Source organism: Onychomys torridus, chromosome 13 (genome assembly GCF_903995425.1).
Source record: "Onychomys torridus chromosome 13, mOncTor1.1, whole genome shotgun sequence".
NCBI classification, from domain to species: domain Eukaryota; kingdom Metazoa; phylum Chordata; class Mammalia; order Rodentia; family Cricetidae; genus Onychomys; species Onychomys torridus.
The window spans coordinates 42,383,775-42,411,505 of NC_050455.1; the positions used below are offsets into that span (position 1 = coordinate 42,383,775).

Genomic DNA, 27,731 nt, shown 5'->3' on the forward strand with positions numbered 1-27,731 from the left:
TTCTGAAGCTCTCCCAGTTCTCTGCAGACCTGGCTCAGCCTGCCTCCCACGGCTTCAGCTGGAAGCCACCAGGGACCTACAACCGCTCCCCTCTCGCGCGCCACTCGCGCGAAGGCGGGGCGGGGCGGGACTCAGCCGTTCTAGGTCCTGCCAGCCAATGAGCGCGTGGCCTCCTTTCCGGCCGGCGAGCCAACCAATCCGCGCCGGCCGGTGTCATCTTCGGCTCCACTCGGCTCTTTTCGCCGATGCGGGCAGCTTGGGGGCCTCCGCCGCTGGAGAGACGAGACGCTTTCCCTTTTTTTTTTTTTTTTTTTCCTCTTTTCTTTCTTTCTTTTTTTTTTCCTCCTCTCATGTGTTCACTTCCGGGTCCGGTGCCGCTCCGGATGCTCGAGGCCGAAGGATGTTTGACCTCCGGATAAGCGAGGCGCCGCCGTGCATTCATTCCCGGTTGCATCGGTGGCCACAGCCGCGGCCCGGACAGCGACTCGGCGCTCAGCGGCGGCAGTAGGAGGCGCCGGCAGCGGCGGCGGCGGCGGCGGCGGCGCGCAGAGCCAGTCGACGCGGGCCGGGCCTTCCCCCCACCTCCACCCTCGCTCGCGCCTTCCTTGCCCGGCCTCGTTCATCTTCTGCGGCCGCCCGGCGGCGGGGATGTGCCGGCGCTGACGGGCTGGCGGGCGGGCGGACTCGCGCGCCGGGCCGAGCCCGCTGCCCGCGGCGGCGCCACTAAGGTAAATCCGGGTCGGCGGGGAGGCCCGCGGGCAGGCCATCCAGCCAGCTATCCAGCCAGCCAGGGGCGCGGGCGGCGGGCGAGGCCGGGGCTGCGGGCCGGGCTGGGGAGGGGCCCGGCGGCCGCGCGGCTTGCCCGAGCTCCGGGGCGGCAGGGAGGAGGCGGCGCGGAGCAACTTCCCTCGGCCGAGGCGGCGGCGGCGGCGGCGATGGAGCGGTGTGCCGAGCCTGCCGCCGACTCCGAACTTGGCCGAGCCGCTCGGGGGTGGGGGAAGGCGGCGAGGTGCCTGCCGTGGGCTCCCGGGTCGGGCTGGTGTGTTTACCGGCTGGCGGGGGAGGAGGCACCGCGTTTGTTGGGTGCGGGGTGGTGATGGAGATCGTGGGTGCTTGCTGGGGTCCGGGGAGCTCGGGCTGTGCCATCCACGACCACTCCTGATCGCTGATCGCCCACCCGGTGTTTCAGGACGGAAAGTTGAAAGGGTGAGGGAGAAGAAGTCTTGAGTGTCAGCAAGCGACTGTTGCTCCAGGCTGGGAAGGAGTTTTGAGCTCTGTTGGGATGGAGGAGTATCCGGGCTTGGGTCAGTGCCCCCTTTGGGCATTCTGTTCAACGTGTGCTTAATATTAGAAGATGAAATACCTTTGGAAAAATAAACGGACGAAGACACACTGTTTTTACTCTTGCAATGAGTTCTTGGGATTATCCTTGGTGTGCGACCACAGGTTGGGAGATCGAACAGTGAGGGGGGAAATACCACCAACACATTTAAATGTTTGCTTCTTTGAAGAATCGTGGCTTTCCCTGTAAACACAACGTGGAAGAAAAACAGTCACAAAGTCGTATAAGAATAATGAAAATTAGACGTGAGACTGGTTTAAGAAATTATATTCTGCGACAAAAAAAATCAAATGCTTTGCTTCATTTTAATTGCTTATTTTTGAGATGTGCTTACAGTGATTTATAATGGTTACCTAACTTGGCTTTCACTGTGATTTTGTCCCAAGACAAGCTGTCCATATTATGTATATTAGGTTCCTAGCTGCACAAAAATTAATATTATATTTATAGGCCCTGGAAGAAAGGTATTATCAAGTACATTGTGTGTCTTTCACCTACATTCTTAGTAGAATGTATACATAGTTTTGCTTTAAGTGAGCTTTCATTTCTGGATATGTATGCATCATGTAGAGGGACTTCATACAGGACTTGGGGACAGAAAAGGTTTTATTTTGTTTAATTTGTTTAGATGTTAATTTTGGAACTTTGAGACAGGATCTGACTACCTAGCTTGGACTCGAATTCTTTATCCTCCTGCTGAGGCCTCGTGAGTGTTAGGATAACCAGCAAGTGTTCCACTTGCTTTTATTGTTGATATGGATGAGACTCTCTTGAAATTGTGGGAGATCTTGAGAAATGATTATTGATGATTTATGTACTCCATGACCCCCCTTTTGTCAGCTTAAAAATTAATGAATTATGTAATTATTGACATTTTCATTACTAGATTTGCAAATGTTAATGTATAACATAGATCTTCCAAACACGAAAGTCATTTGTTGCTCTTTTCAAAATAAAGAACTGGGATTAGAATCAGATGTTAATTTAATGAACTCATACCTTACCACTTGATGTTATTAGAAAAACAGGTAGAATTATGAAGATGAATGAGACTCTAGCTCTCTTCAAGGGGGAAGCAGGCATGGTCACAAATAATTGCAACACAAGCTTCCTGTAGGTTTTATGAGAGTGGATGGAAGCATGGGGTGCGTGTGAAAGACACTAATTTGAAGGGAGTTATGAATGAGCGTGGAGCTGTGACACTGTGCTTGGGCCTTTAATATTCTCATAGGCACAGCGGGCTGAGCACAGTCATGGCTGGTGGTAGAGCACCTGTTGAGCTGGGTGCTAAGCTGCTGTAGAAGAGGGAGCTCTGAGACTAGGTGGAGGGCAGGCCATGCATGGTTCCCAGTGCCTCCTGTTGAACAGTGAGTCAGTTGGAGGTGTGAAGGTTCAAATGCATCTCTTCTGACAAGAGGTAGACAAATAAGAATGCTACGTTTAAGGAAACAGATCATAACCCAACAGTGAGCTGGCTGTCGTCACCTATGCCAGCGAAAGGGAAACCGATGTGTACAGTGACATCAGTTTATACATGGCTTTATAAATTTTCCTCCCTTACATTTGATTATGGGTGTGTCTGGTAATCAGGTAATTGGTTTTACGTGGAATAAATCAGGGCTATAAAAATGACTCAGGAAGAAATGGGAAGCTCTCCAATTATTTCTGTGTTCCCTCTGATCCATCCTGTCATCTTCTCCCTGCTGGGAACAGAACAGATCATTTCTATGGTATAGCTTTTGGTTCAGTTCTTTTCTTCTTCCCAGAATAGAACAAGTATTGGTTTAATTATAAAGGGCATCCCTTAACAATATATGCAGTTAAATAAAGGGAGTGCTGACATAGTAAATAACATAACAAAATGCAGGCAATTGCATAATCTGTTACTGTGAATACATCTGAAGGTCAGATTTACTATGGATAAAGTATCATGAGGAAAAAAAATCTACACACGAAGAAATTTAACTGTAATAGTAAGATGGTAAAATGAAAATAGCCACCGTTCCAGGTAAACATAGATGAGGTTTTTTTTGTCATCTTAAGTATCAGTAGACTCTAAAATAATTTAACCCTCAAATCACTATTAAAGTAGTGCTTAGAAAAATAACTCTCATCAGTTTTTGAGTGCTTGTAAAAAACTGAACCATGTTACAGTGAAGGTTTTTTTCCTCTTTCTAATTTCTCTCAATACTAACAAGACCTAGCTTGTGACTGAATTTATATTATAAACCTCCTCCTAAAAAGCAAAACTAGCTACAGTTTACTTTTAAGTCTACTTTGTGTAAGACCACTTTGAACTCTTCTGGGGGATTAAATGATAGGACTCCCATTTTGAGAGCAAAGAAGTCTTTAGTGATTTTAAGTAAGCTGTTGAAAATGTATTTTGGGAATGGCAGTGTATATTTGAGTCCTTTTTTCCCTAACTTCACAGTCAACAATATTGTTTTTTCTTCAACCTTTATATTCTTTTTGTCTTTATTCAAGCAGTTGGCATTAGTAATATTATTTGATATTGTTCCAGTGTTGGCTCTTTAAGAAGAAAGTTGGCACTTTCTTTGGAAGTAGGATCTTGGGGATATAAGTCTTTTTCCAGTTGCAAGGACTCTATAGGCTCAGAAAACAGTTTCAGTGACAAACATTCCCTTTGTGTTGACCTACAAGACAGAATCATACTTGGGGCCTTATTTTTGGAATCAAGTATGCATTTGTTAATGAGGAATGACTCTGCAGGACCTGGGAACTTCTTAGAAAATATGTAATAAGGTGGGGATATAGCTCAGTGGTAGATTGCTTGCCTCACAAATATTGAAGGAGAGAGGTGTGTGTGTGTGGATTATTTTTAGATACTCACTGTTAGGCATGTTTTCCTAGCTCACTTCTCAAAGTTGGAGTTTAGAAACTGTGTTTTCCCTTCTATTATGGGACCTGGGGTTAGCACATACTGATTATGTTCCTAGACTATAAGTGGTTATTTCTTCTCATCCATTCCAGTTTCCCACCTTAGCATTCCTAACAACGAGTATTAATGTTTTTTGGGTAGAAAGAAATACTTTTTGGCCATTGTCTTTATTAATGATGTATAACCTAGTTAGAATTAAGTTTAATAAATTTGTGGCTGAATCATGTCAACTTTTATTTTTATAGCTTCCAGTGGTTTAAGACGAAAACATCACATTAGTTATACCAGTTGTTTTTCTTTAACTGCTTAATGCCTTTTCTCTAGTATAGTGATGTTAGACTTGAAGTTGTGTTCAAGTTTTTATTTGCATTTAGCCAATTGTGGATTGCTTAGAAATACTTTCTTTAGCTTATAGCTACATTTGGGGTGTATGTATGTGGCTGGTGTGTGTGTGTCGGGGAAAGAGGAGAGGAGATGAGATTGAGGGTTGGGGTTGACCCTGCCATTATGCTCTTCATCCAGACTCAGCAAATGGTTGTGAAAGTGCCGAGGTATGATGCCATATAGATCTTCATTTCAGAAATTGCTGATATGTATCAACTGTTAAAAGGGCTGATTGGTGTGTAGACTAACCAAAGACTCTTGGGAAGACTCATTGTAGGAGAATGCCTCTTAAGTGACCTCTGCTTAAACCCACTCACTCGTTTAAATGATACTGCCTTCTCCTGGTAGAAGTGACCAGCAAAGCCCATGCTGTGTGGGGTGGCAGTAAGCTACTCTAGTTTCCTCGTGAACTTTCCTCCCTCCCACTGTCCCTCCGGAGAATCATTTGTGTTTATGCTCCACAAACCATCGGTGGCAGTTACATTTGATTTTGTAATCACATATTGCAGTAAAACCTTGTTCAGCAAATTCGGAGGTTAGAAACCAGTTACAGTTGAAATATGAGGGCTGGTATGGGGGGGATGAAATTATTTTAATCCAGGACAATCTAGAAGGACCTATAGGAAGGCTGTGTTAAGTGTTGTGAGATCCAAGAGTGCCCTGAAAATGGACCTTGTCTTGTTTTAGCTGCAGTAAATCATTTAGTGTCTACGGGTTTTTGTTGTGGTTCTGCAGATTTAAATTTTTTTTTCTCTCTAAAGCTAATTTACAGCTGTTGGTAAACTAAAGAGCAATCTACTAAAATCTAATCTCCTACTTACACCAACTTTGAGACTTACTTAGTAATATCTCTTAACGACTGGTTTTTGTTTTTGTTCCTTGTTTTTTGTTTTGTTTTATTTTTTGAGATGATTTCAATCTGTTGTGCAAGGTTGCCCAGAATTCACTATGTAGCTCAGGTTGATCTTGAACTTTAAATCTTCCTGTCACCTTCCCAAGCACTAGGATTATAGGCTTGAGCCACTTTGCCTGGCTGTGTCTTCTTTTTAAAACAAGAAGGAAATTTGGGTCTTCCTGATCCAACCAGAAAGTCATTTCTCAGAATAAGTTGTTTAAATATCTAGTCGTCTGACTGACGTTGGTCTCATAGAGTGTGCGCTGCACTTGACCAGATCTCGTATGCTTTTTTTTTCCAGCTTTTGTACAGCGTCAGCATTGGACTAGAGCCTTATCATTTCAGTAGCTCTTCAAGTGGAGTAGGGACTGCTAGGTGAAGTGGTAGGTGAGGTTGTTCTTAGAAAGTAAAAATACCACTCCCTTGATGTGTATCGGGAACACTTGACTATGATGCAAAGCATGCTGGTCTGATGGCTTATGATTGCTATGCTGACCTGCCTAACTTAGCTCAAGTTAGAAAGGAGAATTTGCAGTTGAAAAAATAACAAGGTCCGGCTTGAGAAAGATGCAGGGAGATGCTGTTTATGTGGCTTCTTCAGAAGGCTGAAATGCAGTGCACTGAAGTGCAGCATTGAATTGGGACGGCTCAAGGCTGAGTCTTGAGTAGTGGTTTGCCTTTCTGTGACTGTGCTGGCTCTTGCTTGTGCTCTTGATATATCTTAGGCTGCTATCAGATCACATTGGAGATGTGTATTGGCAGAAGAGAGAGTGGAGCTTGCTTACCTGTCTTCCTTCATCTTGTCCCTTCCTCCAAATCAAAGAAATCTTAGCATTGGCCTACCAGCATAGTTTTTCCTTCATATTTTATTGATCAGAATTAATGGTACACCTGTTTGATCCAGTTGGGACAAGGGAAATAGAGTTATGTTTGGTGTCTACTAGTCAGGATATACCCCTTGCCCTGCAGTTACATAGTGGAGAGAGGATATTTTGAAAATAGTGTGAGGAGGAAGAATGGGAGAAATGCATATTAGAGATGTGATCAATAGTGACCATTATATCTGCTGCTTTTGAGACTGAAATCAATAATGCATGTAAATTATTATACAGATGCAGCGGGTGGAAGGTTGGAAAGCTTCCATGGTGCTGTCTTAAATATACTCTGGCTGAATATTTTTCAGCACTAAAAATACTACTAGTTTTTAAATTTACTAACTTGACTCACTAAAATAGGTTATCCAAGTAATAAGATTCTATGTTTTACATGGCACTCTTGATGCTATTCTAATTTCAAATCAAAACATTTCATGAATACATTTATTTAATTATTTACCAAATTGCTGCCCTCTGGTCCTTGTTCAAAATCCTGCCTACACCTTTGATCTCAGTAGACTGCTTTGTTTCTTATACCAAGTGGAGAGGAAGCTCTCTGTGGAAAAAAAAATAAAAGTCAGACAAGCTTGAGACAGGTCTCAAGTCAGACAAGTCTCAATGACAGGAAGAAAGGGTGGTGTCTTACCAAATTTGAGAACAGGAGACAGTGGTGGTGGGGTGGGGAGCCGTGGGAGAATCACGCAGTTTTAAAGCTGAGTGAGTCATGGGAAGGTTGAGTGAAATATTGATGTCATGCACTTGATTAGTAGAGTTCTCATCTCCAAATTACTAGTATCATACACTTCTGACCACCAGGTGGGAGGCCATAAAAGTAGTCTTGTCTCTATGGCAGATTTGGGCTGTGACTGCAGATCAGCCAACCAGGCTTTTCTAGGACGGGTACCTGGTTCTTAGTCTTCGGAAGCATTCAGCCCAAGGGTTTTTCTCCAAGTAACAGATTCTTTTCATTCCCTTCAGATAAGCAGCAGTGACAAACACTTCCGTGTGTCGTACACTCACTGGGTAATCTCAAACTTGACCTGCTCCAGTGAAAATGCAAGCAGATTGGGGTAGAAGCGCTTACATAGTCTCATTCTGAAGAAAGTTATAGTAGACAGTTCCTACCTTCATTGTATGTGAAGGAAAGGCACAGATATGTACGTGTGTACATACATTTACTATTTATCTCCCAGAAGAATGTTAATGGAAGTTATTTATAAGTGATAGTGTTTAGAATTATTTTTATTTTTCTCTTTTTAGTATTTTTCTGTATTTGAATTTCCAGTATGTCTGTGCATTTCTTCATCCAACAAATGTCCTTTTTCTTGTTTTTTTGTTTTTTGTTTTTTGAGTAAAGAGAATAGATTTCTAGTGAGGAATGTTTTCTGCCAGTTTAGGTATTTTTACACATAATTTTACTGCCATGTAATACCGTGAAATAAATGTTCCTAAAATGTATTGGTACATTATTATTATTTTTTTTTGATTTTGGCTGGCTGGGAGCCCTGGGATCTGCCTATCTGTCATGTCCCTCCACTAGCACCCCGTGCCGGGATTACAGGCATGTGCTGCTGCCGTGCCCAGCAGTTTTACAGGAGGGCTGGGTATCTGAGCGCAGGTCCTCATGCTCATTCAGCGAGGACTTTACTCACTGAGCCGTCAGTAGACCTCTGAAGTTTTAAGTTAAAATTGGCCATGTGATGTGAGACCTTTTGGTATAAATGTAGTTTGGAGAAGTAATAGCTTTCTCAGTATTTTGAAATGATTGCGTTGTATATATATATTGGTTTTTAGAGACAGGGTTTCTCTGTAGCTTTGGAGCCTGTCTTGGACTAGCTCTGTAGACCAGGCTGGCCTCGAACTCACAGAGATCCACCTGACTCTTGAGTGCTGGGATTACAGGTTTGTGCCACCACCGCCCAGCGCGTTGTGTATTTTTTTAGATTTGTTTTTACAAGAGTACTAGACAGTGTATTAGAATGTGATATATTTAGAGTTAAGATTATGTTCAGAACTTCCTTTGTGAAAAGGGAAGTGAAAATGCTTTTTTCCCTTATACCCAGTCTGTGTCATGTTTGTTTTCTATTTCTTTGAAATACATACTCTAGCAATGAATACTGCACATTCGTATGGTGGGCAACTATGTTTGGTAAAGTAATGGAGAAGAGAGAACATTCATTCTGTCCCACTAGTCTTATGTATGGCTTATGCTGTGCAAACATCTGCCCATGAGTCCTTATAATGAAATTGTAATCAGGTATTGCCTGGCACCAATTTGCAGGTATAACTAGTAGGCATTAGTTGTTGGGTAGGTGGCATTTGTTGGTGCAAAGGTTTATAAAGCATTATTTTGTATTCATTCATGGGATCTGAAAGTAATATTACCCAAAATACTTACTAAATATAATTCTTTAAGACATGGAATCTTGTGATACCAATTTTCATTGAAGCAGTGGTAGATTGTTTTCTGATTTCTTTTCTAGCATGCGATTGTTAAGGTATATTGTGCCTAAAATATCTTTATATAATTGAGATTCTATAAATGCTTCTTGTTTATAAGGTATTTAAATATCATCAGTTTAAAAAGTTATTCTTTTGTATATTTTCTCATCTGTTGAAAGTTAGTTGATTAAATAAAATATGTATTGTATGCTTTGCTAATTATCTTAATACTGTACTTACAAAAGTATTTTTGAAGACTGCAAAAATAATTTATGAGTATTTAGGATGAGAAAAATTAAATAAGTGGCTGGGCAGTGGTGATGCACACCTTTAATCCAAGTACTTGGGAGGCAGAGGCAAGTGGATCTACAGCCTGGTCTATAGAGCGAGTTCCAGGATAGCCAGGGATATCTCGAAAAACCCTGTCTCAAAAAACAAAAACAAAACAAAACAAAACACAAAACAAAAAAAGTCAAATAAGTGAAAATGAATCTTATTCCATATAATCTCTCCACCCCCTCTTAAGAGCTGAAAAGTCTATTTACAAGATTATGTTTGTAGACCTGAGAGAGAGTGTTAACACTTTGTTAGGAGGTGAGCAGAGAGAAAGGACCCTGGAGAACATTTTCTATCAGTGGCTCTCAGCCCAGATCCCTGCTAACATTTTCATAGGATATTACCCAACTAGTTTATATTTGAATGTGGTGGTTGGGCCAGAGTGTTGGCATGTTTTATATTTCTGTAGGCTATTCCAGTTGGCTGCAAGATTGAAAAGAACTGATTTCCTCCTTTCTTTATACACCTTTCACCATTAAAAACCAGTGACTTCATGCTGTCATTTTAATTGGGAATGAGGTGTGAAGATGCTAAGAGAAATGCGTGGGAAGGGCGTGGTGGGTCATGGACCTATAGTCCCAGTGCTCAGAAGATCACTTCCAGGGGATTGCCTTGAGTTTGTGGCCAACCTGGTCTATAGAATGAGATCAAAATACACACACACACACACACACACACACACACACACACCCAGCTATTATCCAGAGGATCAACTTAAAAAATTGGACCCAGCTTCCTTGGTGAGGCATATTTATATCACAATAGTAATTTTTGGTAAGCATAGCATTAAAGCTAGAACATTTAAGATAGCCTGTAAAGCTTTTTAAAGAGGTATTTATCAAGATGAAATTACAGCAGCAACTAGGGAGTACTCTTGGAAATATTAAGAATTAAGTAATACAAATACATCTCTAAAATGATCTTTAAAGAATGCTTGCTAATTAAAAATTACTCATTTTATGTTATATGATTATTTATAAAATCATTTTTTTTTGTAGTTTTTTTGGTAGTTTCTTTTGTCTTTTTTTTTTTTTTTTCTTTTAGGTTTTTGAGACAGAATCTTGGTGTATAATCCAGTCTGCAAAACTTTGAATTTCTTTTCTTAGCTGCTAAGTGCCAAAGTGACAGGAGTCTCCTTGGGGACAGAAGAGACTTCAGTGGTCATATAGTAGACTGTACTTCCTCATTCTCTTGTGTATCATGGCTGACAAGTACCTCTGAGTTTTCCTCAGTAGAAATAGTTTGATCTCAATAGTAGTATGTTTATATTATATCGCCTATATTGAGTACAGTTAGAAAATGTGTGCACGCCGATGCATTGTGGTAATAGCAGGTGTGTACAGATCCTCTTGTCATTGATGACCACTTGAGGTCCGCTTTTGTGTCTCACTTGGTGCTGACTTCTGGCTCAGGAGCAGCCGCATTCGTTACATTACTTTTGGACTGACAGAGGAGAGCAAGCCTTTTCTTTTTTTCTTTTTTCTCTTCTTGGTTTCTCTGTGTAACCCTGGCTATCCTGGAACTCACTATGTAGATCAGGTTGGCCTTAAACTCAGAAGTCTACTTGCCTCTGCTTCCTGAGTGCTGAGATTAAAGGTGTGTGTCACCACTGCCCAGCAAGGGAGCAAGCCATTTTATGAGTTCAGTTCAGTTGCAAGACACACACACACACACACACACACACACACACACACACACACACGCTGCATGGTGGCAAGTTTTTGCTGTTCTATAAATTGTAAGGATTAGATTTCTAAAAACTATCCTGATATTTAAGAATTTGTGGTCGAGAGCTTTTAACATTGCATACATAGGATTTGGAGAGCACATTATTTATGAATGTTATGAATGACTTTTGGAGATTATTTTTAGTTCAGCAAAATAATACAGTACCATAGTAAAGTCAACACGCAATAAAGAGTAATAAGCACTTTGACAGGACTACAGTTTGTTATTAATAATTTTACTATACAAAATGTTCTAAAATACTAATTTTTTACTTTTTGGCATGGATTGACTTGTTTTAAAAATTCAAAAATCTGTTCTGAGATGTTATCATTAGTATTCTTAAAAATTTTTAAATTGTGTATATGGTGTGTGTGTGTGTGTGATTGTGTGTGTGTGTGTGCATGTGCTGTGATGTGTGTGGAAGATGGGACAGCTCTGTTAGTTCTTTCCCTCTGCTTTTGTAAGTCTGGAGGTCCAGTTCAGGTTGCCATTCTGTCATGACATGATCCGTTGTATGATGAGCAGTCTGGCTGACCCTTAGGTGTTTTGTTTTGTTTTTTTCCCAGTATTTAGGAGTTAACCCAGGGTCTTGTGCATGGTAGGCAAGCAATCTGCCAGCTGAGGTATATCCCTTGTCCCTAAAATACTACCCTTACTTCCTTATTTTATGTATTTGTAGGTTTCATTATAGATTTGGCAAATGTGTGATTTTTTTTTTTTTTTTTAATTTCTAAATGTGTTATCCAGTCCTTACTGGGGTGTGTGCAGACTCTATATTACCTGTCAAAAATCCTCAGACTTTCTGAAAACTAAAAAAGGTGACTACAAGGACGTTGGAAGGAGTTGTGTGGACTTGGATGGATTTGCATCTGCTTCTTAACAGACACTACTTACTATGAGTGTTTGTATGTAGCTTCTCTGGGTAGTTTCAGTAGATGCTAGTTAATATTTTTTGTTTTCTTTCTTGTAAGTTTATGCTCATCAAAAGGACTTGACTTTAGTCTGTGTCAGTTTCTTTAACAGTTATTGGGAGTCCCTCCCCTGTCCACCTTTTCCTGCTTTCTTTAGTCCTCTCCTTACCCAGTCGCTAACCCTGGAACTTGGGCCGACTGAGGTCCCAGAAGCATAGTGTAGTTAGGATGCTCAGTAGGGAACCCGTTAAGTCTGGGCTTAGCTGAGTATTCAGGCGCTCTCTTTAGTCTCCAGGAATGTACCAAGGGTATTGCACACGATAGCTTCGTGTCAGAGCACCTGCAAAGCAGTCCTCTTTTTATACCTTTGACTCTGCCCCAGGCCCCCAATGACAGAGTCAAGGGTGTGGTTGTAATGTCTGTTTTAGTTTCCTTGAACTTCCTTAATTGGTTTGTAAGTCACTGCTGTAAATATCTTTATACCTATATCGGCTCTCCTTTGCTTTTGAATCCTTATCTTCTTGGTTAGCTTGATTGTTTTCCCCCTTTCTCTCCTTTTCTTTGTAATCTCATTCCTCCCTCAAAATATGCTCCTCTAGAAACTTAAAATTATGGCATTCTGTATCAGACTTTGTTGTTGTTGATGTTCGCTATAAAGGTAGCAGAAACGAATCTGCATTTAAAAGTCTTGTAGGCACTTGCTGTCGGGGAATGGCACTGATTGTGAGGTATGGTGTTCTGTGTATATGTTCTTCTTGCTCTCTTTTCATCCTGAAGGGTATGGGTCAGTGAGCACTGCTGTCATGTGCTTTGTTACCTGTGTTTTTGAGTGTACCAAGACACCAGGCGCTTGAAGGTGCACATCCTGGAGTGAGCTTGTTGAACCTTGTAGATAGCCGACTTCTCTACTTAAATGCAAGACGTAGAACTTACCGTGAGGTTCTGTACGCATGAACGTAGACTGGTTACTTTTGATTTTCTGTAACACTTGGTCATGTGTTCCATGTTGCCTTAATAGCAATGGGTGCATGAACATTCATCTTCTATTGGGAAGATTGATTAAAAAATTACATGTGTGTGTATGAGCATGCACTTATGCACTCATAGGTGGGTAGGTCCTATCATTCTCTGTATTATTCCTTTAAGACAAGGTTTCTCTGAACTTGAAACTATCCTCTCTACCTCCCACAACACTGACTGGGGTTACAGGCACGTGAAGTCACCAGCTTTTTATATGGTCTTGGGGGTTCAGACTCAGGTCCTCATGCATGTGCAATAAGCAGTCTTACGTTGTGAGCCATTTTTCTGGCCCTCCAGCTTTTACTTTACACTTTTAGTTCTAGAGTAAGCTTATTAGAATTATTTAAAAGAAAGTAACATTCAAGAGCTTTTATTGTCTATATAAGGTAGTATATGTATGTTGTTATTTTTAGTGGTGTCTTTTAAGTATTGGGGATTGAATATGGGGTAGTGTATATATAAGCAAGTGCTCTACTATTGAGCCATATCCCTTGCCCTCTTTTGATTTGTATTTTGAGGCAGGGGCTCACTAATGAAGTTAACCAGGTATCCTTGAACTCAAAGCTTCTGTTCATCCTGTCACAGTGCTGGGATTTATAGACCCAGACTTTCTAAGCCCAGCTTTTTTTTTTTTCTTCCCTTTTTGGATTGTAGCATTTTGGAGAGTCAGAATTGCAGTATTAAAGACCTTTGATCAATGAGATAGTATTTCATTTCTCATGTTGTGTCTTGGAACAATAAATTGCCTTACAGCTTTATGGTCAGCATTCTATCCCTTTATTCAGAAAAGAAACGGCTATGTGAATTAACACTCCCAAATTTCTAAGAACGTTTCCATTGATCATTGATTATTCTTTGGAACAGTTTTTAATGTGTTCTGTTATTGGGAAGAAAAGTTGAGTAGCATAACCTCTGTTTTTGAGGACATCAGATTGACAAATTGGAGTATCTTGATACTAAGTAGTTAGCATTGTTCTCTATGCTTCCTTAACATGAACAGTGAAATGCAGAGGTTTGATTCCATTCAGTTTCCGATGTTTTGCTTCTATTGGAAAGATTTGAGCATTCTTCTTATGATATTAGCAATCATTCCTCATCTTTGTTTAGTTTTATTATATTTACTAGGAGTCATATAATGGTGATATTTAATTCTTGTTCCTTATTCATTTATTAGATGAAGGTAAGTGTGAGTGAGTGTGTGTGTGTAGGCCAGAGACTGACATCTGGTCTCTTACTTACTTGTTCTCTATTTTGGTTTTTGAGAGAGTGTTTCTCACTGAAGCTGGCTCTTAGGATTTGGCTAGACTGGCTGGCCAGCAAGTCCTGGGGATCTTCCTGTCTTCACCTCCCTAGTGCTGGGATTGCGGGTGCATGGTATATCATTCCTGGTTTAGTTCAAAGATGGTACTGGGGCTTAAACTTAGCTCAGCGTGCTTACAGAGAAAGCACCCCCCCCCCAAGCTCTCTCCAGCCCTGGAATACTTTTTTTTTTTTTTTTTTTTAATAAAGCCAATGTTTCTCTGTGTTGCCCAGGTTGGTCTATGGTTTAAGATCCTCCTACCTCGGCCTAGGATTATAGATGCAGACAGATGCAGTGTTTAACTTTTTATTTGTGTGCTGGAGATCTGAATTCAACTCCTTGCTTGTGTGACTGAACCATCTTCCCAGCATGAGGTGGAATACTTTCAATGAGAAGATTTTCATCAATTAGAGGAGATTTTTACCTTTTTTGTTTTGACCATTTGAGGATTCCATATTTGCAAATTTTCCTAATTGCTAGCATTTATTTGTAACCTGAAAATTAATACTCCTGCTGCTATTCCAGTGAGTCACAAACAGGAGCATACAAAAAGTAGAAAAAAACTTTGAGTCAGTGTGTGTTCCCAGCTGAGGTTAAATAAGGTGACTCAGACTCCTGGTTTTGCTTTTCATAATGAGTCCTTTCCTTTCCTTTTTCCTTTTGTGATTTTGTTTAACCTGACCCCAGACCTACTGCTGAAGTGCTGAAAGATGTCCCCAAGCACAAGAAAACTGGTATGTTGTGGACAAAATAAGTAAGTTAGTTCAGGTGCAGATGTAAGTATCCTGTTGTAAAGTACTTTAAAACAGAAACATACATAAAATAAGTTGGCATATTAGTTGGTTGATTGAACTTTTGTCATGAAAGAAAGTGGAAAAACCTTCAATGTATTTTCTAAGAACAGTGGTTCAGTGTTTGATCATTCTGTATTTGCACTAACCTCATAAAACATAACTTGTGAATCAGATGTTTTTGACTTGACTGTTGAATAGGAGTGAAGAATTTTTTAATGAATATGAAAGGTATACTTGAAAAGTGTAGGTCATGGAAGTACAGATAATATACACCCCAACACTTCTGCTTGACTCCCCCCCCCCATATCCACCTCCTCAGCCCCTTCCAATTTCATGTCCTCTTTCTTTTTTAAAAACTCACCAAGTTCAATTTGTGCTGCTCATATACTCTTGGGTGTGGAGTACAGTCCACCTACCAGGGGCCACACCCTTAAAGAAAACTGCCTCTCCCCCCAGCAGCCATCAGTTGGCAGTAGCTCTTCAGTTAGACGGGGAGGCATATGAACTCCTCCTCCTTCCGTGCTAGTGTGCTGACTGGCTTGATCTTACAGGCACATGCCTGCAGACACAGCTGCTGGGAGATCACAGTGCAGTGGTCCTTGTTATATTCCAAAGGCAGTGTCACGCCCACCCTCCTCACCTCTGGTTCTTAAAACCTTTCTTCCCCTCTTCTCTGACGGTCTCTGAGCCTTTGGGGTGTGAGAGGAGTGTGATACACATTTCCTATTTGTGGCTGAGTGCTCTGCTGACACTTAGTGTCTCCTCTGATTAGCTGAGATTTGTGCTTGCCACTGCCTACCGCACAAAGAAACTTCCCCAATGAGGTTTGAGGGCTGCGGAAAGATGAATTCAGGGGACAGTTTGATACTGTGTCTCTTTAGCAGAATAATAGTAATAAATTCAATGTGGGGGTCTGTGAGCTCTGGAGTTATGGGTTCAGAGCCAGATTTATGATACGAGGCATGAGTTTTCTCTTCTAGAGCAGGCCTGAAAACCAATTGGAAAGCAGCAGGTTATACTCATGAGGTTGTTCCTACTCATGTACCCCAGGATGTATCTTGCCAGACTAGTTGTTACTGTAATTCAGAGGGTTTCATGGTAGAAGAGGTTTGTTGGAGGGTTAAGCACATCAGTTCTGGGACTGGAGAAGTAGTTGATGGAGTGTAAAATATTCTTGTTTCATTTCCAAACTGTAATCAGCCAGTGGTTCTGAGGGCTTCTTGCTCACCATCTTACCTGGAAAGACAATTCTTAAATGGTCAAATTATGAGTCTGACCCGCAGTTCTCTGTGTGTACTATAGTACATGCTTAAAAGACTGGGTAGTTTCCAGTTCTGCTGACAGTTGAGACATGTGGGCTTCAGGAAAGATGTATGGGTGTTCATACTCACTTATGAGGGACTGGAGAGATGGTTCAATAGTTAAGAAGTTAAGAGCACTTGTTCTTCTTTTAGAGGACCCGACTTTGGTTCCCAGCACCCATGTTAGGTGTCTCACACACTCTAATTCCAGCTCCAGGAAATCCAACACCCTCTTATGGCCTCTGTAGACACCTGCACATATGTAGCATACACACATAAACATACACATAAATAAATATAAAAAACAAATCCACTTGTGAAATTGAAAATAAAAGATACTGTGTGGACTTACATCCCAGTGTATTGGTCTGCTTTCTGTTAGTATTCTGAAAACCTGAAGTTGAGTGCTTTTATAAAGAAAGGAAGTTGGGGCTGATGAGATGGCTCATTGGCAAAGTATCTGCTGTGCAACCATAAGAACATGAGTTCATATTCCCCAGATTCTTTTAAAAGATCCAGATGTGGTTGTTGCATACATCCCTAAGTCTATGCAGTAGAGACAGCTGGATTTCTGGAATGTGCTGACTAGCTGCTCAAGCCAGTCAGTACTAGTTTCAGAGAGGGTACCCATCTTAAAAAGATAAGGTAGAAAGCAATTGAGGAAGACAGCAACAACTTCCCACACGTGTGCACATGTATGCATACACACACACACACACACACACACACATAAACGTGATCACACAGACACTACATGCTCACATACTTCACCCTCCCTCCTCCAGTAGAAGTTGATTTAGCTCATAGTTCTAGAGATTTAAGGGCATGCTGATGACATTGGCTTGTTCTGGTGAGGAATTCATTTTGGGAGTCCTTATGGTTGTGGATGGAGATGTCACATGGTGAGACAGGAAACCAGAGGGTAGGGGAAGCTCTTTCATGACACTTGAGAACTAAATCACTTCCCAGGGTTTATCTTGACCTCCTAGGTCTGATTTTCTTCTAGGACTGCTTTAAAAAAAAAAAAAATCACACTGTCTTTTAGTATCACACTGAGGACCCAGTTTTCAACATGTGAGCCCTTGGGGACATGTTCTAACTATACTTATCATGGCGTCTGCTTACTTGACAATAGTCAGATCTGGATGGCTAGAAAATTCTTTCAATAGACTTAAAAATTTCCCTCTGCTGAGGAAGTTTAGAATTTGATAGTTTCTTAAAAATTGCCTTCATTGTACCTAATTATAATGTGCTATGATTTGGTATTCCTCTTGTTATATACTAGTTTTAATTGTAGAAATATTTTTGACCACAATCTACAGAAATATATTTTACTTAGGATCAGTCCCCCTTTCTCTTTCTTGAGTGCACTTCCTTCCCCCCCACCCCCCCCACCGTTCATTATAGAACTGAAAGTCTTATTAAACACGAATTTTGGGCCAGGCATGGTGGCTCATGCCTTTGATCCCAGCACTTGGGAGGCAGAGACTAGTGGGTCTCTGTGAGTTTGAGGCCAGCCTGGTCTAAACAAGTGAGTTCCAGGACAGCCAGGGCTATGTAAACAGACCCTTTCTCAAAACAAAACAAACAATAACAACAAAAACAATACGATTTTTCCTTATTACATAGGTGCACTCCATTTTCTTTTCTAATAGACAGTGTCATCTTAAATACCTGCTGTTTAAGACCCACTAAGTTAGTTTCATGAGTGACTAGTGGATCCTACCCAATCCACAGTTGAGAGAATATAAAAACTAGTTAGGAATCTCTTTTTTCTTTTAAATTTCTTTTCCATCCTTCCTTTTTCTTTTCTTTCTTTTTTTTTTTTTTTCATTTTTCCCTCTTTTAGGTGGTAAGTTTCAAAGGCTAGACAGTCCTAGTTCATCTTCATAGGAATGTAGAGGAACATCATTGAAATCAAGTTTCAGAAATATTAAGTAATTTTAGATGATAGGTTCTAAGTGATTTGAGACAATTTTTTTGTAGTGTGTAATTAAACTGATGTCCATATTTTTGACATTACAGCTAATGACAACTTTAAAAGCAAGTGTTTATTCTTTTTGTAGACAACTGTAGTTGGAGTAATGCCAGAAACCAGTAACTGGGACACTTGCTGCTACAGCATGTGATGCGGTGGCTAGCCATCACATTGCAGATGTCTCTGTTCATTTACATTTCAGAGAGGCTCGAAGACACATATTCTGATAGTTCTTTTTATAGAGACTGAATAAAGCGTTTGAGACCCCAAATGAGCCTTTTTGTAGTAAATACACAGTTTTAACTTTCTGCTTTTTGAGAATTTTATACATGAATACTTCTCCTCATTTTCGCCATCTCCATGTCCCCCTACACCTTTCACATTCAAGTCTCGCCTTGATTATTTTTATATTCATACATATACACACACAATACATGCAACCTAGCGGGTCTGTTTAGTGTTGCTTATATAAATACATATAAATAATTTTTTATTTCATGTAACAAACCTGTGGGGAAATAACACTGCCACAAATAAGATTTGAATATAAAATTTGATATTAACTTTTTGTTACAATTTTGTGCTAGTAAATTATAATGTTTGTTAGAGGTTTCTTTTCCTTTTTTTTTTTTTTTACTACAATAGTATTTTGAAAGTTAGTATAATATTAAATTCTTTTAAGAATCTGGAACTTCTCATTGGTGTCTATTTGGCATAGGAGGCAGAATATAACTACACAGATACATTCTAAGACTGTTTCTCTGTTTTATCTAGGTTGTGTCCTTAAAGAGGTCAGCCCTCTGTGTAAGGTCTTAAATGATTGAACCATGCAGATTAGAAAATCTGATTTTCTGTTTTGAAGATTTATCAGTGATTGTCAAATTAGAGTATACCAGTCCCTGTATGTCTACAAACAGTCAGGTAATGCTAGTGTTCTCCAAATCGAAAAGCATTTTAATTAGTGGATGTCAGTATATCAAAATTGAAGCTGTTCATGAAAACAAGAGAATTGATTATTCATATATGCTCCTACTTAAAGACAATTGAAAAAGCACCCTTTTGGTCAATTCCCTGTCTTTTAACATATATTTTGTTACCACTTATGCACATTCATGTAGCTAACTATGTTTACTAATATTAGTAGAAAGATTAAGATTTCAGTTAAAGGGGAAACAACTGTTAGAAAAATTACAGTATCCTCAGGCATTATAAAGATTTTGTGTTTTGAAAAATTGGGACAGGGTGTGTTTCTGTGACACACCTCAGTAGTTATGTGTAGTTAGAGTTTTCCAGTGTCTTTACATGTTGCTTTTCATGGCAGTAGGCGGTGTCTCTCCCCAGCCTTCTACTTCCCAGAATTCTGTTCTCTCTTGTCCCGCCTATACTTCCTGCCTGGCCACTGGCCAATCAGAACTTTATTTACACAGAGCGATATCCACAGCAGTTATGATGCCTAATCTTTACGATCTACTGTTTAGTCATGTTCCTTGTATCCCTTGGGTTGACTGTTTCTCTAAACACATTCATAGTTTCACTCTTGATAATGTCTGTAGATGTAGTGCATCACTATATTACTACTACAGCACTACACACTACACAGTACAGCATTACTACAGTACTACAGCACTGCACGCTACAGCACTGCACGCTACAGCACTGCACACTACATACTACATCACTGCACACTACATACTACAGCACTGCACACTACATACTACTGCACTGCACACTACAGCACTGTATATTACAGCACTGCACACTACAGCACTCCACACTATAGCACTCCACACTACAGCACTGCACACTACATACTACACACTACAGCACTACACACTACATACTACACTATAGCACTGCACACTACATACTACATACTACAGCACTGCACACTACATACTACATACTACAGCACTGCACACTACATACTACAGCACTCCACACTACAGCACTCCACACTACAGCACTGCACACTACATACTACACACTACAGCACTGCACACTACATACTACAGCACTCCACACTACAGCACTCCACACTACAGCACTGCACACTACATACTACACACTACAGCACTACACACTATATACTACACTATAGCACTGCACACTACATACTACAGCACCGCATACTGCATACTACAGCACTGCACACTGCATACTACAGCACTGCACGCTACAGCACTCCACACTACAGCAACACTCCACACTACAGCACTGCACACTACAGCACTGCACACTACAGCAACACTCCACACTATAGCACTGCACACTACAGCAACACTCCCCACTACAGCACTGCACACTACAGCACTGCACACTACATCAACACTCCACACTACAGCACTGCACACTACAGCACTGCACACTACAGCAACACTCCACACTACAGCACTCCACACTACAGCACTCCACACTACGTACTACACACTACTACAGCCACTCCACACTACAGTTCTTTTCTTAGCTTTTTTTTTTTTTTTTTTAAGTAACTGGAATTTAATTGAATCACATTTGTGCTTTGTGTTTGACTACTAGAAAATGCAGAAATAAATTCGCTTTGTGTGGGTGCTAAACTGAACAGCATATAATATTTCTTCCTCATTTTCTTACTTAAATACTTTTTAGGTCTTTTGTAGTATGTCTATTGAAACTGTTCTAGATATTTTAAAAAACACAGTTGAATTTTCAACCACTGGTGTTAGTATTTAGAACAGATTGTTTCTGAGATTTATTTCTCTGTTTTTCAAGTGCTAGGGCTGGGGCTCAGGTCCTTGCATGTGGAAGGCAAGTACTTTTGAGAGAGCTACACCGCCAGCCCTGTTTCTAAGAAGGTGTTTAGACAACAGTTCAGTGAGGAAATGAAAGTATACCTTTGTACCTGTTCGTTCCTCCTTAAAGACTGTGTCATCATTGGAAAACTATGGGCTCTTGAGTCAGGAAAACGTTGGAGAGGTTATGGATTTCAGATTAAGAAGTCCCCAACCCTTTCCACTGTTAAAATTTGTGTTGTCTTTAAGTGTCCACTAGGAATAATGAGGTTTCGCACATCAGCTCTGGCTGCCTATTACTCTTTAGTCTTTATTCGTCCTCATCTGTCCTCCTGATGCTGTAAATAGTCATTTTATCTCCGTCCCTATCCTAGTCAAGTTTTCCCTTACCTTTTTACTTTATACTCGCAAGAAGCAGAAATTCTTGTTCCTGTACTTTCTTTTTCTTTATTTGTGCCTCATTAACAATCAAGCTTCTAGTAATTGTGTCATAACTTTAACATGGTTAGGGTCCATACATTTATTTTATTTTATTTTTTTGCAAAATTAATTCTGCAGATTGGAAAATCAAAGACCTTGGCTTGTACTCTTTAAGACTAACTTTGGGCCTATGCAGTTTGCTAGGTTTATCTTTTCCCTGTTTAGAATTTATTTGATGATCCCCTCCCCTCTCTTTTGTTTATTAAATAATTTATTAACCAGGGTGCATTCTTTTTCTTTTTCCTTCCTATTTTTCTCCCTCCCTCCCTCTCCCCCTCCTTCCTCCCTTCCTTTCTTCTTTTTTCCTTTCATGGGGGGAGCATTTTTCATATTAGATTTCCTTAAATGTCTAGTGATCTTTGATTTTCAGTTCAAATTTGTGAATGAGGGGATTAGAGTATGTATTTAGGTTTTCCTCATAAAGCTCTTAGAGTCCTGTATACAAATAAAGTTTATTGACTGGAAGTGTTACAAAAAACTTCATTTACCAGTGTGTAAACTGTCCTAGCTCCAAGCATGGATTAAGTTCAGGGGTCATAAAGTTGCATATACGAAACAGTATCATCAAATACTAATACTGCCTCATGGGTACTGTCATAGAGAAAGTTCTACCATTACTTGGGTCTGGCCTAGAACTTGGCAGCCCTCCTTAGTCTTTCAAATGCTAGGATTTCAGGCATGTGCCATCATGCCTGCCTGGTTCTACCTCCCAGTGTTGGCCTTTGTCATTCCACCTTGTTTAAGACAGGGCCTCTTTACCTTGGCACAACCAGCCTAGTTGACCCTTCTCTGCATAAGTGCCTGTGCTGGGATTAAGATAATATATTGTCTGACTTTTACATAGGTTCTGGGGAATCCAAACTCAGGTCTTCAGGCTTGTGGGACAAATGCTTTGACTCCCTGAGCCATCCCTCCGTCCAGCCCCTATACCTGAAAGTCTTAAACTATTTTAATTAAAAAAAAGTCCTAAAAATAAGAATTCTATATTACAAGTTTATGAATAGTTTCTGGAATGTTCTGAACTGTGTGAGGTAAAATAGGAGTTAGTTTCTTAATGACCATTGTTGTGCTTTGACTTGCCCCCCTTACCTGCCATGAGTGATTGATTCCCTAGTCAGTTTCCATTGCTTTGTTTTTAATCTATCAGAAAGTTCAGTTCTGGGAATGGACTCACTTGCAGCAGTAAAAAGCCTGCTCATGTTTGAAGGCTGTCTTTTAAGCTGGGTCACTGCTGCTTGCTTCTCTCCCGACTTGCAGTTTCAGGTGTGGGTCTTGGTTCTGGGTCCCTCCAGGGAAGGACTGGAGGGCTGTTTCTTGGCTCTGCTCTCCTTCATTGTGCTGCTGAGGCCCCCCCCCCCCCCCCCCCCCCCCCCCCCCCGTTCATGAGGGATGGAGGTCAAGGAAGGAAGAGAGTAAAAGCTTTTCAATTCAAGGCTATTCTTTTGCTTTCTGTTTCTATTGTGGGACAGTTTGCATTGTTGGAAGCCTTCCTATGTACCTCTTACACAGACACACACAACTGTGCACACACGGGTTTTACCAGAAGAAGCAGTTCAGTAAAGTGAGAGTAGTGCTTACCTCTGGGAAGGGCAAACAGGCTGAGGAGTAAGAAGTGTATGAAATTCGTGGAAAGGTTTACTTCATTTGTGGATTATTTGGTTTCTTATATGTAGAGTATGGTTTTGGATAGCTCACTATTTAAACATAAATGAAAAGCTATACATTGAAAATACAAAAAATGGAAAAAAAGCAGAGAAGGAATTTTATTTTAAAAGTTTCAAAAATATTGCTATTATATTAGTTAATAGTTAACAGTTCATTAACTATTTAAAAGAGCTGCATCTTAAGATAAGCTTTATGTAAAAATAAGGGGGATATGCTTTGAGATATTGTGCTGTTTTTGTTTCGTGAATGGGCATTGTTTTTTAATATTAAATTATTTATGTATATTTGTGCATGTGTGGAGGACAGAGGGCAGTTTTTGGGGGTTGAAGCACTATGCCTTTACCCTCTGAGTCATTTAGTTAGCCCAGCTATTATTTTAAAAGCTCTATTTTGAGGTGCAGTATACATATAACACCATGTGCAGGTTTTCAATGTAGTTTTATGCATTGACAAATGTATAGCTGCCTATACTGTACCTTAATGAAATGTTCCTCCACGATATTTTCTAGTGAACTATCCTCCACCTGGTAAGCCATGGCTGATTTCTATTCCTGTAGCTTAGTTCTGCTGGTTCTAGGATTTCAATGACTATAACTCATTTGTGCCTGATGTCTTTTGATCAAATAGTATCCTATTATATGAATATACCAATTTGTTTATTCTTCTGTTGAAAATACTTTGATTGTGTCCAGTTTTGGTTATTATAAATAAGGTTACAATAAGAATTGGTGACAAATCTGTCTGAATACATTGTTTATTGATAGGTCATAGGATAAATATACATTTTACTTTATAAGAAACTGTCAGCTATTTTATACTTGCACCAGAAATTAATGACAAGTCTATTTGTTCTTAATTTCTGCTAGCATTGTTATTGACAGTCTTTTAAAGTTTTGCCATACTTATGAGTATGAAATGATATTTTTATAGTCTTAATTTGTATTTCCATGGTTATGATAAACAAGACTTCATATATTAATTGGCTATTTGCTTATGTTCTTTGTGGAAAATATATTCAAATTTTTTTCCATAAAAATAAAGTTTATTATTTAATTGTAGTATATTAATGCATATTCATAAAAGTATGAACTAATTTCGCTTAATTTTTGGTGTTTCCATTCAGTTCTATTTATTAGCTTTTAATCTTATTTTTGTTTTATATACCATAAGCTTGCAAAGCTATTTCTCTTTATGGTTCTACAGTTTTTGTGTTTAGACTTACAATTCATTACATATTTGTAGTAGGAATCTTAAAGGTACTTGTTAATGAAATCAAACCTGAGGCCACTTATTGGGGTGACTGCTGGAAGATCAGAGAAGCAGAACAAGCCACAGCTATCTCACCTTGTTAGTTCCACAGGTGATCCTGTTTCCTCAGGCTGGAAGCTTCTGAGTCCTCCTCCACATGAATCTCAGCTGAACTGTGTTGCTCCAAAGCCTGAACGCTTAGCCAACCAAATGCTTAACTAACTACATGCTTTACTAACTTAGATCCTGGTCCTCAGGCCTTATATACCTTTCTGCTTTCTGTTATCACTCCCTGGGATTTAAGGCTGGGTTTCTGGGATTAAAGGGCGTGGGTCACCACGGTTCAGCTGTTGCTAAAGTGGTCTTGAACTCAGAGATCCACCTGGCTCTGCCTCCCAAGTGCTGGGATTAAAGGCGTGCACTACCACCGCCCAACTTCTGTTTTCTCATTTTCTAGCCACCATTTGTGGCTCTGTATCTAGTGGCTGTCTGTTCTGACCCCAGATAAGTTTATTTCGGGGAACATACAATATTTCAGGGAACACAGTACCACCACATTTCCCCTGTTTTTGTCTAAAATTAAAAAAGCTTATAACTAGTACAAGAAAAACTGTTCAATAAGTATATACAATATATACAGTCAAGAATTACATTAACAATGTCTAGTCCATTAACATTTGACAAATTCAGGCAAAAAACTCCATTATATATAACAATGTCCAGTCCAGTAATATTTGATAAACTCAGACAAAAAAATTTTCAGTACTTATCTTATTTAAAACAAGTAGTTCCTTTTTAAAAAGTGGATTCCATAATCTCCCTTTTTATCTTATCATATCCATATTCTCTCATTTCTTTTCATAATAGATTCAATAATCTACCTTTTGTCATCTTTCTCTTTCTCTTTTTAGAATAGATTCAATGATCTACCCATTTATGCTATTATTTCTTTGTCTTTTTTCTAAGAGTAGATTCAGTGATCTACCTCATATCTATATTCTCCTTTTTCCTTTTCTTTTTAAAACAAAACCTCTGATCTAATCTTCATGTTCAGCTTTTTTCCTGACCATTAAAAATGAACAACTTGTAACCAATCATCATAAACAATGACAATATCCAAAACTCATTAAACGACTGAAAACCTCCCATCCCACCCTTTGGGGATGTGGGCGTCGTCTTTTTAAAATTACTTCCATCTTTAGGGGATCCTGAAAAGAAAATTTTTGGGTTAATTGTCAAGTCCTGTATCATTTGTCCCGCTGCTGCATAGTGAGATGATAAAGTGCAGGGCTTGTTTCAAGTCCTTAGGGTTCAAGTAGTCCGTCAGGCTGGATCATCTCAGCCAGTCATCTCGAAATTGTCCTGAGCAGTTTGTAGTCCAAAGTTGATCTTTCCATGGTGTTAATGGCTTTACCATAGTCCATGTGGCATCATCATTGTGGAGTCCCATCATCCTTTTGAAGATTTCAAAGTCACTGTTAGGCATGATCATGGTTCCTTTTAGATTTTTTTTTTTTTTTTTGGTGCCTCCTCTGTGGTTTGGAGCAGTCACAATCTGATAAATATCTGTCTCTCGGGACCATGAACGTTCTTCCCTAGAAGAGAAAATCTTCACAGCAATTTCTTCCCATCATTTGTCTTGTCAAACTTTTCCAAACTGACCTTTGCCGAATCTTTCTTGTAACATGATGGTCCTGGCAATTCTTCTCTGAACGAGCAGCAGTAAGCCCAGGTAGCAGCATCATTGTATGTTCCCCAAAATAAACTTATCTGGGGTCAGAGAACAGACAGCCACTAGATACAGAGCCACAAATGGTGGCTAGAAAATGAGAAAAGCAAGCCATAACAGAAGTTGGGCGGTGGTAGTGCACGCCTTTAATCCCAGCACTTGGGAGGCAGAGCCAGGTGGATCTCTGAGTTCAAGGCCACTTTAACAACAGCTGAACGTGGTGACCCAGCCTTAAATCCCAGGGAGTGATAACAGAAAGCAGAAAGGTATATAAGGCCTGAGGACCAGGATCTAAGTTAGTAAAGCATGTAGTTAGTTAAGCATTTGGTTGGCTAAGCGTTCAGGCTTTGGAGCAACACATTCAGCTGAGATTCATGTGGAGGAGGACGCAGAAGCTTCCGGCCTGAGGAAACAGGATCACCTGTGGAACTAACAAGGTGAGATAGCTGTGGCTTGTTCTGCTTCTCTGATCTTCCAGCAGTCACCCCAATAACTGGCCTCAGGTTTGTTTTTATTAACAAGTACCTTTAAGATTCATACTACACATATTATTCTTTCATGGATTGAGGCAGGTCCTTTTTTTTTTTTTTTCCACACAGATGTATGGTTATTGTGACTCATGTCACTTTGGAATCGACTTGGTGCCTTAGTGGAAAACAGCTGACCATCTGTGTGGCTGTTTTGGAGTCTGCTGTTTCGTTTACCCGTTCTGTAGTAGCTCCGCATTATCTTGATTACTGTAGCTCCCTAGTAAGCTTTGGCATCAGGTGCTGTATATTGAATGTTGTTTTTGTGATTTGAAATTGTTTATTCTAGAGTCTGCATTTCCACATCAACTTTAGGAATGGTCTTATCAGTTTAGAAACAAACTCACTGACCAGTTAGTTGCTTGGGGTTGTGTTGACTTTATAGATATTTTTACACGTTACATTTTGAGGTGTTCTGTTCTTTCTTCCGTATTTCATTATGTAGCCCAGTAAGGGCATTGCAGGCATATGTTACCACAACCTAGTTTGACACTGTTACTGCAGGGAATGGAAGCCCCTTTGGAGTGTTTAGATGTGATACAGCTGCCAGATTGCCCACAGAGGTCACATGCGTTTGCTACCTGAAAGTTCTAAAGGAAGTGTGTGATTGCTCTTTGAAAAGTCCCCAACAGTTTCTTATTTTGGAAAATTCAATACATGTAGCTAGGCATGGTGGTATATAGCTGTAATGTTAGAACTCGGGAGTCTGAGTCAGGAAGATTGTAACTCTGAAACCAGCCTGTGGTACATAATAAAACCCTGCCTCTAAAAGAAACTTTTATACCTATCTTCTTCAACATCTCTTAGCCTCGGAAATTACTTCTTGAAAGACTTAGTTTGAGTGTTACATAAAAATTATTTTCCTTGAGAAATATGGAGACTATGTTTTTGTATTATCAGTTTTGTGACTCTTTCCTATACGTAAAGAATAATAAATATTTGAGTAAGTGAGAATATACTTTTGAAATGAAGATAAAATGAAAATATACTTTTGGAAAGTCTAAAAATTAAGTGTACAAGAGTGAAGAAAATCGTTAAATAAAAATTTTAAATGTGGTGTTCTTCTGCTTTTAAATAGAATAGCTGTATGAATACCCCAGACTTTTGAG

General features: G+C 39.9%; 1 protein-coding gene across 4 annotated transcripts in view; it reads left to right on the plus strand.

Moving 5' to 3' along the window:
• Window positions 1–313: 313 nt before the first annotated feature.
• The window catches only part of Csnk1g3 (casein kinase 1 gamma 3), a 92,565-nt gene continuing 65,147 nt past the window's right edge, over window positions 314–27,731 (plus strand). For all 4 annotated transcript variants that reach the window (XM_036204967.1, XM_036204969.1, XM_036204968.1 and 1 more), the window contains exon 1: window positions 314–728. The gene's annotated coding sequence lies outside the window, so the exon portion shown is untranslated. The remainder of the gene's footprint in view (window positions 729–27,731) is intronic.